The following is a 14,272-nucleotide window of genomic DNA, read 5'->3' as shown; positions in this document are numbered from 1 at the left end:
ATTCATGAAGACTACAATGACATATAGACATCGTAATGAGAGCAATTATCAGTTTAACAAGATAAGAGACCGAAACATGCACTAAACCTATTTAGAGTACACATTGTTGCTTGTAACATGTGAGCCTAGAACCTGAACAGACAGTAAATAGTGGCTCAGTGGAGATTCTAAAAATATCCTATAACATTAGGGATCGATAGTTAATATTACTATATGACTATGTGTGATTGTGACTGGCTATACTAATAACAGAAGGTAAGATATCTAAACATTAATTGTTATACCAACCTAGGATAATATCTTTTACAGGTTTATGGTTCTTACAGAAATAAGGAATATACAGTATAAACTGAGCGATCAGAATTTCCCTCCTACAGATAGGAAATACCATAAACAGCAATGAGTGTTTAAAAATAAGGAGGTTACTGAAGATGACTTTATATCCATACATAGGTACATTTTACCTGTAATATATAATATATGAATCCTTCAGAAAAGATTTGAAGAGACAGAAATCACCACAGTTAGTGCTGTATTGGTAGAAGTCAGTGTTTCATAATCACTACATTGCTATATAATTGTTACATTGTTACATTAATAATTTTGAAACTGTTACAATGTATTAAAGTACAGTATCCTTAAGTGTCTGGTGTTAAAATCAAACCATAGTGGTAATACTGAAACAAACAGACAAAATATAAAGAACAATAATACAATGGCTTAATTTAATCTTTGTTATTGCGAAACAAGAAAATTATACAAGTGATTTTTTGACACAAAATATATAATTTATTGAGGGCTATTAATCCTTTATTATGCTATAAGAACAGAGTATACAGAGCCTGATTCAGCAAGGAACGCAAGTGAGAGAACGCACGGACTCGGCCAATGTTTTCACACTGCACATGCATCACAGTGTGGGCGCCAAACCAGCAATTGTGAAGGGAACTGCGATTGCAGAGGCTATGCAGACCCATTGCAGAGTGATTGATAGGAAGTGCCATTTGTGGGTGGTGATGGGGGGGTGGCCGGGTGAACGCAGGCATGCCAGCATATTGCAACGTCGTTGCAGGGGCATGCATTAATTAGCCACTGAGATGACGGATGCAGCCTGGTGTCCCTCTGCGTGCAGGAGAGAGGTCCTCAACTCCTGCGGCAGGGAGAGGTCTACCTTTAGTCTGTGTGCAGCTCCGATGTTACCCAATGGTCCCGATGTTTTCTCATCCTTGTGCATCTGTACGGACATTAGCGGAGGGTGAAGGAGGTGGCATTATGTATTGCTGGGCATCTGTCTCTTGTGCTGCGATTGCCATGAGTATGTATTTTTAGAATATTCTCACAGCGGATGGGTGCATGCGCACACTTGCAATCCTTGCTGAATCGGGCCCAAAGACAGCAGCCACGGGGTTTATAATATTTCAAAATACATTTTCTATTTCTTTTACACTTACATTATTTTAATATTTCACTGTTGGCATATATTGTAAACAATATTTTAAAGTATGGGTCTTTAATACACCCACACAGATACTTTTTCTTGTGTTGGTGTTTATGGTCTCAGTGGAGTAGTAGGTAGCACCTCATAGGCATCTGAAGAGTAAGGAATTTATTCCTAAATAAGATGCAATATTTGAAATAAGACTTTTGATATTTTGATATAAACAGCTTTACTGATGTGGCATAATGTTTTTCTTTATATATAATACTGTACACCATGTTCTACTCCCAGGAGCTTTAGTGGGAAATTCTGAAGGGTTTGTTGGGGTCCAGCGATTACCTGATCTATCAGCTGTTCAACCTCTCGCTGAGTACCTGTCTTGCCTACAGTGATGGCTAGACATAAAGAATATCAGAAAGGGCAGGTCTCTGCCCACTCCATCCTGGATCATTGTGACCATGGAGGCCATTTTAGGTTTGGGGCATTGACCTTATATCTTTACCTGCAGGGACTATACTGCCTGCAGAAATCCACCCTTCCCATCAATCTTCTAGACTTCGGACCATGTTCCTTCCTCTGTCCAGTGCTCAGTCTGTTCTTCAGGGCAAGCCTGTCATGATCCAAGTAGACAATGTTACCATATACCAACTATGAAGGGGTCACCCAGAGTGCAAGGGCAATGGCGGAAGCTGATCATATTCTGCCTTGAGCGGAGATGTTTGTGCCAGTGATCTCATCTGTGTTCATACTGGGAGTTAACAGTTTGAAGGTGGATTTAACCAGCAGGAACAATATCCTGCTGGGAATGTTATCTCTTTACCTGGAGGTCTTCCACCAGCTGGTTCAGCAGTGAGACCTGCCAGATGTGGATTTAATGGCCTCTTGCCACAACTGCAATGTTCCCACATTTTGTGCCCAGTCCAGAGAACTGAAAGCCTTGTGGTGGATGCCATGACTGTTCCATAAATGTTTGGTCTTGGGTATCTTTATTCTCAGTAGCCAATGTTGCCTCACGTGGTAAAGAGAATAAAGGCACAGGGAATGCAGGTTATCCTGGAGGCTCTGGTTAGGCCTCAGCAGTCCGGGTACACTGATGTCCTAAAATTACTTTAGTTCCTGGTTCATGTCTTCCCTTTCAGATATGTTGCGACAGGGACCATTCTTACACTAGGACATTCCTCAGCTGGCTTTATTGGCATGGCTATTGAAGGCTGAGTTATTTTCTTCCAGTATGGTACAAATCATGCTGCATGCCACAAAACTTGTGTCATCCCAGAACCACCACAGGATGTGGAAGATCTACATTTTGTGGTGCCATCCGATGGCTCCATGGGATCTAAACCTGGTACTGTCTGGCCTTTAAAAGGCACCATTAAAGCCCTTGGACACTGTTGAGTTGAAGTATTTGACATGGAAGCAAGTCTTCCTCATGGCCATTGTATCGGCCTGGAGGGTCTCTGAACTTGTGGCCTTGTTGTGCAATTACCCTGTTATTGTCTTGCATGAGGATCAGGTAGTCTTGCATATGGTTCCATTGTTCCAACTGAAATCTGTGTCAAATATTCACATCAACCAGAAATTTATCCTTCTTGTGTATCAGCCTTCTTCTTTCCCTAAGCAACACAGGAGTTTGGTTTTCTGTGTGTGGTCCAGGTCCTTCCTTTATTTGAAAAGGACTTCCTCAGTTTGGTGGACTGATTCTCTCCCAGTGCTTTATGATGTGAATACATGTGGCCTCCAGCCTCCAGGCTTTCCCAAGTGCAGGGCGGACAGCTCCAGCTTACACTACCAGGACAGTGAGTGCTACTTGATTTGCATAGAATGGGGCCTCTGTGGGGCAGTTGTGCCGGGTGGCCATCTAGTCCTCTGCTCACACTTTTACCAAATTTTACTGGTTTCAGTTGCTTGCACCCAGGTATAACAGTTTTAGATGGAATGTTTTACGTTCAGGTTGTTTGAGCATTCCCACTCCTAAAGGTATCTTTAGAATGTACAGTAACATAAGTAGTGTTCCCCAGATTGGATGCAAGAGATTCCATCCAGAGGACACTACATTCCCACCTTTACTCTAAGTTATGAGTTTGTTGATTGGTTCATGCTCATTTACAAGTTACACTATGTTGTCTACCTTAGGTTTAAGTCTATTTAGAAGATGTACTGATGACCAGGGGTTTCAGAAGTGAGGAGATTCTTAAAGTTATAGTAGTCTAATAAGTGTCAGCTCCTTTGAACCCCTCTAGCAACCTATGGTGAGCAGTGTTTCCTAGATGGAAGCAGAGAATGGTATTCAACAGTAAATTAAAAAAATCTGTTTTTGTATCTAGTATTTTTTTAAATACAAATATAAAGTTTTATGAGTCCTATTGGGATAAAAGTGCAATATAAATAAATGTTTTATTGTTTTTATTATTATTAATGATAATCCCAAATCTCATTTTCACTCCCACAGGTGGCATGGTCCACTGGGAATGTGATTACACCTCAGAGAATGTGGTTGTCACAGTGAACATATTTTTGGCCATCATGAAGTGTATTGACCTGACCCAGCAAATAAAGGACTTGCTTGGACAGATAGCCGTATACTTGACTTCACAGATGAACTTGAATGGTGGTTTCCTGTCCTCACAGGTACTCAAGGGCTATGCAAGGCTCCATCACTTGTACAGAGGTGAAAAAACATAAAGCAATTCAGCAATTATATATATTCATATAAATATTTATCACTTCATTCTACAACTTCTTCTCTTTCTACTATTACACAGTAGAAGCTATTAACGGACTGACTCATTTTGGGCGACTGCTAAACAATGCAGGTGATAAGAATGCTGAAGTTGTCGTGACCAATGGAGATACAGAAGTTGCCCGTATAACTGTGAATGAAGGAAACAAATTCCTGGTCCAGTCACAGCAGTTTAGTGATAGTTCATATGGGACTTTCAAAATTTCCGTCACCGGCAATGGAATTTCTCTGGTACAGGTGAGACTTCCCAGGGACGTTAATGATACATTCATACAGTACATAAGAGCAGGACCTTCCAGGTAACCCAATAATATCCCGTTTGTCCAGCCCCTTTCTCTGGCCCCATAACAATATATGCTTAAAAAGACAGGCTTTGATGGTACAAAGATATATGCTAGTCAGTGAGGGATTAGAGCTATCTATAGGTGTGGATAAGTGGCCATGTACAGGCTGAGGGTCCATCAAAAGTGATGTTAATAATGTGTTCAGGGAGATAATACAATGCTATTTCTAGTCAGGGCTGTTACTGGGGATGTGCAAGTAGTGTCATTGCCCAGGGCACAAGGCCTTGGAGACGGTACAGTCTCTTCCCTATGGCACCTGCAGGGTGCCCGGACAGTACCCTGCAGCCAATAGTGCTGCTGCAGAGCTGCCCGGAGACTGCAGAGCTGTCTGCAGTATCTTAAGGGAACTATGGTCTGTGCTCAACTTCCTAGTGATGTAATTTTAGGTTTCGGGCTGGGACCACACAAGGTGGCATAGAGTACTGCTACAACCCTGTGTCTAGCACACAGGTTTTCAAACTTGGTCCCCAGGACCCCAAACAGTGCATGTTTTACAGGTCTCCTCACAAAATCACAATTGAAATAATTATTTCCATCTGTGGACCTTTTAAAATGTGTCAGTGAGTAATGACTATACCTGTGCTCCTGCTTGGTAAAGGCCCCCATCCATTTGCGATGGATTGCTGCTATCCTGCGATGCTGTAACTTGGCATCGCAGGATCGCAGAAATCCAACATGTTGGATTTCACAGATATGACAATCACGATCAAAAAATGATCATTATTGTCAAATTGGTGAAATTTAACATTTGAAATTTCAGTGACTCTGTGACAGATCGCTAAACATCGATGGTCCCTGGTCAGCATTTCTGACTGGCGGATCAGCGTTTCCCTTCTGATCACAGGATCGCGAGATCCTCGATCAGATATATGGGGGCCTTAAACTAGAAAACGTGAATTGTATGGGGTCCTGAGGACCGAGTTTGATAACCACTGCTCTAGTATATACAGCCCCATGCTAACCCCCCTAAATAATATAATACCTTTATGACAAGACAACTTCACTTTCACAAAACTAAATAATTAAATAAAGCCTATGAGACATATACAGTATATGGTGAATTGGAATTTGTTTATTCAAAACAGTTTCAGGAATTTAGAATGTTGCTTATTTAAATTGATTTATGAAGATTGGAATTAGATCTAATTATCTAATAAGAACCTGTAACTAGATACTGGTGGCAGACTAAAGCATAAGCAAACATCACAATGATATCATTCCATAACCATCACCTCTCGGACCAGGGAGATATTAATACTCTTCCCTGCAAATCATAGGTGTCAGCAGAGTGCCTGCCCCCCTCACAAATTATATGACAAATATTGGGCCCCCATGCAGGTGGTGTCCACGCTTCCCATGCGGGTAATATCTTTCTAATTAAAATGTTCCACAGTGCACCTGGACAGACATGCGATTATGGTTACTATTTACCGCGCTTTACCGCCCTGACAATAAACACAAACGAACAACAAATAAAGCACAAATTGGGGAATGGGTCGGATGGGAGGAATTTTGTTTCGGAAGAAAAGAGACACAGAAAAATTACCTAGCGCTTAATTTAGGCAGGGGGATCAGAAAAATATGCAGCAGAAAAATAAGGTGATTGTCAAACATATAAATTGTATACGTAAAAGGAAAAACTGCGCTTTTAAATCTGTGCTGGGACACCAGAAATATCAAGACATCAGAATAAATGGTATAAATTTAATAGGCTGGATATCAGCACAAGAAAACACATGAATATATAATTTAGAGTTGATTAGACTCTTATCAATGAAACCAAAACATAGCATAACATTAGATATATTAATTATACAAACAATTAGTAGCAATTTGCGGTGTCCGAAGTGGACACTGACAGATACTATATAATAATCCCGTGAGAAGGGTGGAATACAATTGATTCTAGGGAGTAAATATCTACACAGAATTATTAATTAAGAGATGGTCACAAATATCCAGACAGTCACATAAGTGTGGATAAATAGACTGACTGGATAGAGTCACACATGTAGCAAATTATACCTTATGGTAAACCAGATGAAGGGAAACAGTCTCGTAAATGACACCAGTTATTAAAGTGAACAAAGGTTATCACAATTTCCCAAATGCTGGTAACACATCACAGGTAATGAATCTCAGTAAATTGGCATGGAGATCCCTAGTATTAATCAGTACAGTGATGTGAAGGTTACCTTACAACAGGTTGGGATTCTGCAGATGAAGATGTAGCAACTCCAGATGGTATTACACCCACTAAGCGCCTGCTGGGTGCCGTATCCAGACCGCAGCGGCTATATGGTAGGGGGGTGATTAGTGGCTCTGATGTAATAAAGCATGGAGGTAAATTCCTCTCCAAACACCTTCCGTCACTGGGATGCTGTAGGGAAGAAACTATTGGCGGTTTAAGTGAGCCGCAATGAACCACCTGCTGGACGTCTCAAGGTGGTTGTAGTATAGGGTAGCCACGATATCCGGCTCCTATATGTCTCAGGGAAGCAGCATGGATGTGATTGCAGTGGTCTGTCACTTGGACCAGAGAAGCATGGTCAGGCAGGGTCAGCCACTTAGACCAGAGAAACAGGCAAACAGGCAGTTGGACAAGGTCAGCTCCCATCTCCTAATAGGAAGTAGACAGCGATGTAGCCAGTATTACCGTCAGCCTTCAGATAGACAGACCAATGGAACAAGCGCTGACTCCAAATCAATTCAAGTGTTCAAAGGGAAACAGCAATGCATTTCGGCTACAACTGTAGCCTTTTTCAGTGCGTTTATCAGATTAATTTATTCAGGTGCTAACATCATTCCACCACATTATTTATACCATGTATAAACATATATAAACTGTATAATCAACCAAAATTAAAATCCATACTGAGCTGTGACCTAAATCAATTACCCTAAAGTAGCTGGATAGGCAACCAGTACAATCGCTTTCTCCTGTACCCCGGGAACAGGGGAAAAGACAAGCTGGATACCACAATGTCGGTAAGATCCGGAAATGATAAATTAGGTTCTCCTCTCCAGCACTTTTCAGATAAAACCTTCTTTGTCAGGGTTTAGAGCTTGAAACACAGGTTACTCCTAGTTTTTATATATTCATTGGCTTCTCTACACAGTTCACATAAAACTGACATTTATTCTGTAATATTTTACTTTCTTTAATAGACTCAAATAAAAATAATTATAAAAAATAACATAATTGAAAACAAAAATGTTGGTGAAAACTGACTGATTACTATAAATGCTAGAAAGATTGTTGACCGTCTCTTTCTCTCTGCAGATAACACATAAATACAACGTACTGAACCCCGAAGACGATGCTCCCTTCTCAGTAACGGTTACCACACAGGCTGACTGTTTTAGAGAGGTTTGCTCTTGTCTTTGACACCACAGTCTGTGCCAGGTAACTCACTGCATAACCGTGTCTCAGTGTATATTTGTGTTATACGCCTCTATGCTGGTGACGTATCAGTTAGCAGGATTCCCAGGCAAGCACACCATGGTTGCATTAGCTCTTATACCGAAAGAACACATGTACTGTGACAACCAGAAATTTGCACAGCAGCACATTGTGTGGGGAAACCATCACATGTAACCGTCCTTATTGCAAGGATACCTCTCCTCTGTATAATACATTGAGTGGCTGCCACTAACCAGGCCCGATGCAAGGTTTCCTGGTGCCCTAGGCAAAGGTTTCCTGGTGCCCCCCCAGGACCAACTTCACTACTTTCCCATGCAGCCTTCTAACTCACATATTCCTCTGCCTAACACCTGATTTCTCACATGCACATCTGCCCTCAACATTTCCCTCACATGCAAATCTGCCTACCATCTTCTCCCCCCACAGCTTTCCACTGAGGGCCTGATTCAGCAAGGAACACAAGTCTGTACACGTATGCCCCCAGGCCGCTGCGAGAATATGCTAATGAATGCATACACACGGCAAATGCAGCACAAGAGGCAGACGCCCAGCACTACACAATGCCACTCCCTTACCCTCATCACACAACACACATCCGTATACTGATGTGCAAGTCTGCGAAAACATTGGTAAAATCAGAGCCTCATGCACAATAGTGGTAGAGCTGTCCCAGTGGGCAGAGGGACACCAGGCTGCGTATGCAATCGCAGCAGCTAATTTATGCACGCCCATGCGATGGAGTCCCAATGCACTGGCAAACAAGCGTTTGGCCGACCACTCCCCGTAACACCAACAAATGGCACTTCCTGTCACACGATATCAGAGGGCTCTCTGTGCTCACTACTTATACCGTGTGTACCCTTCCCCGATTGTAGTGGCTAGTTCTCACACTCACACTGCGACGCGGAATCATGTGCAGATGGCAAACAATGGCAAACTGCGTGCGAATACGCGGTTGTGTTCCTTGCTGAATCAGGCCCTAAGTTCTATTTACATAGTGCACTATATACTTTAATACACATAATTAATGTCCCCTAAATTGGGATTCTGATCAGTGAAGTATTAAAAATATTATATAGATAAAGAAGGTTCAGAAGAACGTAATAAGTGAATTAAAATTCTATGTAGACTATAACCTGCTCAGGATATAGTACTCTATATATTTTTAAAAATCTAATTTGCCAATTTTCAAACTTTTATTATGAAGAGAGAGAGAGATATCAATACTCCTGGCCATCAGAGAGATATCAATGCTGTCATCCAAAATTGTAGGGCCCAGGACTGGCAAAATAATCAGGGCCCCCCTCCTCCCCTCTTAACTTATCTCCCAGAAGATGGCTTTTTCTCCTGGTCTGACTGGCAGGCATGCTGTGGCTATTCTGACCTCACAGTTGTTGCAACTGTAAATCAAAGTTGGAGAAAGGACCTCTCTGATGTCACAACCACGTGACCACTGCAGCAGGGCTGGACCACTCCAGTGTTACCATCCATGTTGGTGTGGTGGGGAATATAAACCTGTGGTGAGTGAAGCGAACCAGGGTCACTTTTGCTCCCCCTGTTCTGTACCTGTCCCCTCCCCCTTTGGTTGAGGGTCAGGTGCAGTGGTGTAAGTTCATCCCTGATGCCCGGAGGCAAGTTATAATTTGGTGCCCCCCCGTCACTGCCGCTGACACTGTAATGTAGCAAATTGCGTGCAGACAGGCTATAGATAAATGAAGGCAGCAGCTGATAGTCTGCCATGGAGCTCTCCACTAGAGTATGGTGGCTTCTCAGGTGCCAGGAAGGGGTGCCATGTATTGGGCAGCTGTGACGGTACACTCCGGGTACATAGTTACAACCCTAAGTGGGATGAATATGTTGTGGATAATGTAGGAGGTGCCCCTTCAGATCTGGAGCCCGGCGGCAAGTGCCTCCATTGTCTCCCATAGTTCTGCCTCTGGTCAGGTGGTTGTGACGTCAGAGATCCTCTACAGCATCTCTTTCTAGACCTAATCCTGGCCTCACTCTTCCAGTGGCAGTGACTAAAAAAAAACTTTATTAAACAAGTATTTGTTTATTGTATTTATGCCCCCACCTACATACCTTACAATACATATGTATTTTATGAGCTTGTTCCCCAAGACCATCTTTCCATTATACAATATGTGTTTAGTAATGTTGTGTCCCCTTTTTTTAAAAAAAACTTACATGTTTCTACATTTCATCCATGTTTTATGATTGCTGCTGCTGGGGCTTGCCAGGGCGGTGTGAGTTTGCACCTCTTGCAGGCAGGCAGTTCTTCTTGGATGGTGATTGCGAAAGAGGCGTTGTGATGTCATGACATCCTAACCCCTCCCTTTTCTATCTCAGCACCAGTGCAGTGCAAACCAGCACCGTTCACCCCCCGCATAATCAGCAGGAGACGGGGACAAGAGACAGCCAGCCACTGGGCGCACCGCTCGTGAATTATACATCGCAGTGGGCACTTGCCACTTTAGACTTCTGCACCTGGAGTAGCAACCACCGTGCAGCCCTCCCTACGGCCCTGACTCTAATTGTCTTACAAACAATCAGAGCAGCCGGGGAGTGGAGCACTCTCTGTCGGCCATCAGGCATGTGCATGCAATGCATGCCTGCGGTGGCGTGGCTTACTTTGCAACAAAATTGTTCCAGCCTGGGGAGCAGATGTCACCATGCCCCTGGCCCAGCCCTCCTCTGGCATCAGGAATGGGCCCCCCTCTTTCTGCCTAGTGTCCGGGTCCAGGACTGCAGTCCCGGCAGTCCCCCCCTGATGGCGGCCCTGGGTGCAGCCAGGTGGGAGGTGGCAGCACAATCACATTATGATGGCCCCATCCCAGCCATACAAAGCCAGGAGAGCCACACTAGATTGGGGAGTCTCCCGGACATTGCGAGAGAGCAGGTAAGTATGGGTGTATAGTTGGGTTGCAATTGTTACCTAGAACTTGAATATTACTCACTGAGCTGATACACTGAACTTTGCAGTTTTCTCCACGATAGATAAGGTGTTAGGGCCCTCATTCAGACCCACTCGCGAGCGACTGTCCGCTCGCAAGTTGGTCGATGGTCTGCACTGCGCATGTGCACAACGGAGGGAGCTCTGTCATGCGCATGCATGAGACGCGACGAGCAAAGGACTTTCCTTCGCTCGTAGTGTCTCATCAAAGGGGGCGTGCTGTCGATGTTGACTGACAGCACGCCCCCTTTGGTGGGCGTGCCGAGGGGCGTGCCTGCCAGATGGAGGCGTTCCGAAGGGAACGCCTACCGTCTTAACGCCGGCCCCACTGACATCACTAGTGATGTCAGTGGGAGTGATTTTGGCTCTGATAGAGCCAAAATCACTCCTGGCCTGGCGGTTGAGAAACTCAACCGCAGGCTTCTGCTCGCAGTTTCGATGGTCGCGATGGTCAAGACCATCGTGACCATCATCCTGCACACTCGTATATGCTGTATGTTTGTTTAGAATGCTGTATGTTTGTTTCGTTTTGTGTTCTTATTTGTGATTGATTGAATTAATACAACTGTTATTTATTTTCTATCAAGAAAATATCAGATTATTCTAAAATAGCTTTTCACTATGACTATATTACTAATGTACATACAGTATAGTGCAAGTAGTGTAGCTCAAAAAAATAGAGCTAGTAAAAACATTCTGAAATCATTTTAGTTTTTCTTGACATCAAATTAGTAATGTATGACTATTTTTAGAAAGGAAGCAAATTAAAAGTATTAATTTGTTGTACAGTGTTATTATTATTATTATTTTTATTATTATTATTTATTCATTCTTAGAATTAACTTTCATTGATTTCATTTAAGTGAATGAGAGAAAAGAGAGAGACTATTTGATGACTCTAAAATGGATACAGTAGCTTCCCCTGCATCTATCATACTGTCATCCACAATGGCTGCCTATGGGTAATAGGTTGTTTACCTTCCACTTTTCTAGTAGGATGGTATTGATTACATTATGCTTACTTTGAATTTCCCCTGGACGAAACTATTTATTACATGATCTTCACATTGCACTGTACAAAGTTTGTGTTTACTATACAAGTCTTTCACTGCAAATCTGAAGTAGAACAGCTTTCCATTGCAGGTCTGTACACTAGTGTCAGCATCACCTCTGTGTTTTAAGGGGATAAGGAACATTTGGAGAGCAACCTAAATTAATAGCTATCCATAATGGTCATGCCCACACTGGTGGCATGGAACCCCCCTCCCCCCTCTAAAAGACCTATGTTTACCCCTGAGTGCATCAGACAATGCTAAGTAATCATGTAAGACATTGCTGAATAGCATCAAAGTAAGAGTCATAGGCCCTCATTCAGAGCCGTACGCTCTGAGCAGAGCGCATGCTCTGAATGAGGGCCGGGCTCCATTTTCATGGAGCGTCCTCCTGGACGCTCGTATAGCTGTGGGTCACCACCTACAGGCTATACGAGCGTGCATTGTGATGGTCGCGACCATCGAATTTGCGAGCCGGAGCCTGCGGTTGAGGTTTTCAACCGCAAGCTCCGGAGTGATTTTGGCTCTATCAGAGCCAAAATCACTCCCACTGACATCACTAGTGATGTCAGTGGGCCGGCTTCTGACGGGAGGCGTTCCCGTGGGAACGCCCCCGTCAGGGAGGCACGCCCCCGGCACGCCCACCAAAGGGGGCGTGCTGTCAATCAACATTGACAGCATGCCCCCTTTGATCGGACACAACGAGCGAAGGACTTTCCTTCGCTCGTCGCATCTGGCGCATGCGCACGACGGAGCTCCCTCCGTCGTGCGCATGCTCAGTCCATAACATCGACCCACTTGCGAGCAGACAGCCGCTCGCGAGTGGGTCTGAATCAGGCCCATAATCCTTTAAAGAGATTCAGAGAGTGAACTATCATGGGGAAAAGTATGAGTCGGCATCGCTGTGCTAATAGCCCTACAGGGATCCAGTCAGAACTTCAACCTTGAGAATGTTAACAGGTTCTAAATGTTGACTGCCAGCACTTTAGGTCAACAAGCAATATGTGACATTGAAATATGTTGATATGTTTAATATGTTTATACTGTCGACATTTAACATGTCAGCATCAGAATGCAGACATACAGTTTTGTGCATATTTTAGCCTAAGCCTAACACAGCCAAAAAAACTGTATTTCAACATTCTGGTGTCAACACATTAAATGTCGGCCTTATGAGACTGTCAACATTGTAACCATGTCGGCTTTTTTTTCAAATGTGGACATATTGCTTGCCAACCTAAACTCCATTTTGACATTCCAATTCTCAACATTCATACCACACCCATCTCTATATGCCGTAAACACAAGGGGACACAGAACAATAAACATATCTGGTATTTTTAATATATATATATTTTTCCATCCAAATTGACATTCCTTTCCTGTCTTGCCCAAAGAGACTTAAGGCCTTGATCCCTTTTGTGAGATTAAAGATCAATTGGCCAATACTTCCAAGCAAGTGATAACAAATGAGCATCATATTGGGGAAAATACACAGGAAATCTCGGAAATGAAAGACCTAGTCATACAGATGCAGAAGACACAATACCAGATGAAGAATAAAATAGAATAGTTAGAAAATATGTCACGCATAAATAATTTACGTTTAATTGGCTTCTATCAAAGGCCCCGCTTTGCTTAAATTCCTGAAAACAGAACAACCGATGCCTCTTGGAGTCTCTGATAGCTTTACTAATTTTGAAATTGAATGAGCTCATTGTGTTGGCCCCACCAGAGACAATTTGGATACCAGACCCAGAGCCATCATTTTCAAATGCCTCAATATTCAACACAAAGTGGATGTTTGGTTAGCTGCAAAAAACGCTGGCAAAATAATATGGGAAGGATATCACTTCATGCTATTTCAGCTGCTCCGTGGGAGTCTATGCTGCATGGAAGGAGATGGCCCCCATCTGTACCAAACTGGTCTGCTCCAACCGCAAATTTGCCCTATTTTACCCTGCACATCTTCGTATATTTAATGGCAAAGACTTTATGGAATTTACATCTCCTACAGAAGCCCAGGAATTTATAATTGAAGAGGATCTTGAGCGGTCAGCTGAACCATTTTCCTCTGACTAATTTAGATGTAGTGTAGATGAGTATATACTCTACATATAATTCACTTTGCCCTATTTTTCATTTGGATTAGAGTAATATGTTCTATGTAACCAGATATCTCCTTTTTTATAATTAATGGCAACTATTTTAATGGTTATTTCAAAAGATTACCTAGTTGGCTTTTATAAGATGGATAGGATGTGTCTCTTAATCCGTATATTTAAATCATTAATTTCACAGTAATTATATTCTATATATCT

At 42.8% G+C, this 14,272-nt stretch overlaps 1 pseudogene; it reads left to right on the top strand.

Annotated features, from left to right (window-relative positions):
* Window positions 1–14,033, top strand: part of LOC148514829 (alpha-2-macroglobulin-like) — a 67,597-nt pseudogene extending 53,564 nt beyond the window's left edge.
* Window positions 14,034–14,272: the final 239 nt, after the last annotated feature.

Source organism: Taudactylus pleione, unplaced genomic scaffold (genome assembly GCF_031769625.1).
Source record: "Taudactylus pleione unplaced genomic scaffold, aTauple2 ptg000258l, whole genome shotgun sequence".
In the NCBI taxonomy this organism is placed as follows: Eukaryota; Metazoa; Chordata; class Amphibia; order Anura; family Myobatrachidae; genus Taudactylus; species Taudactylus pleione.
This window is presented reverse-complemented; position numbering and strand designations above follow the sequence as displayed.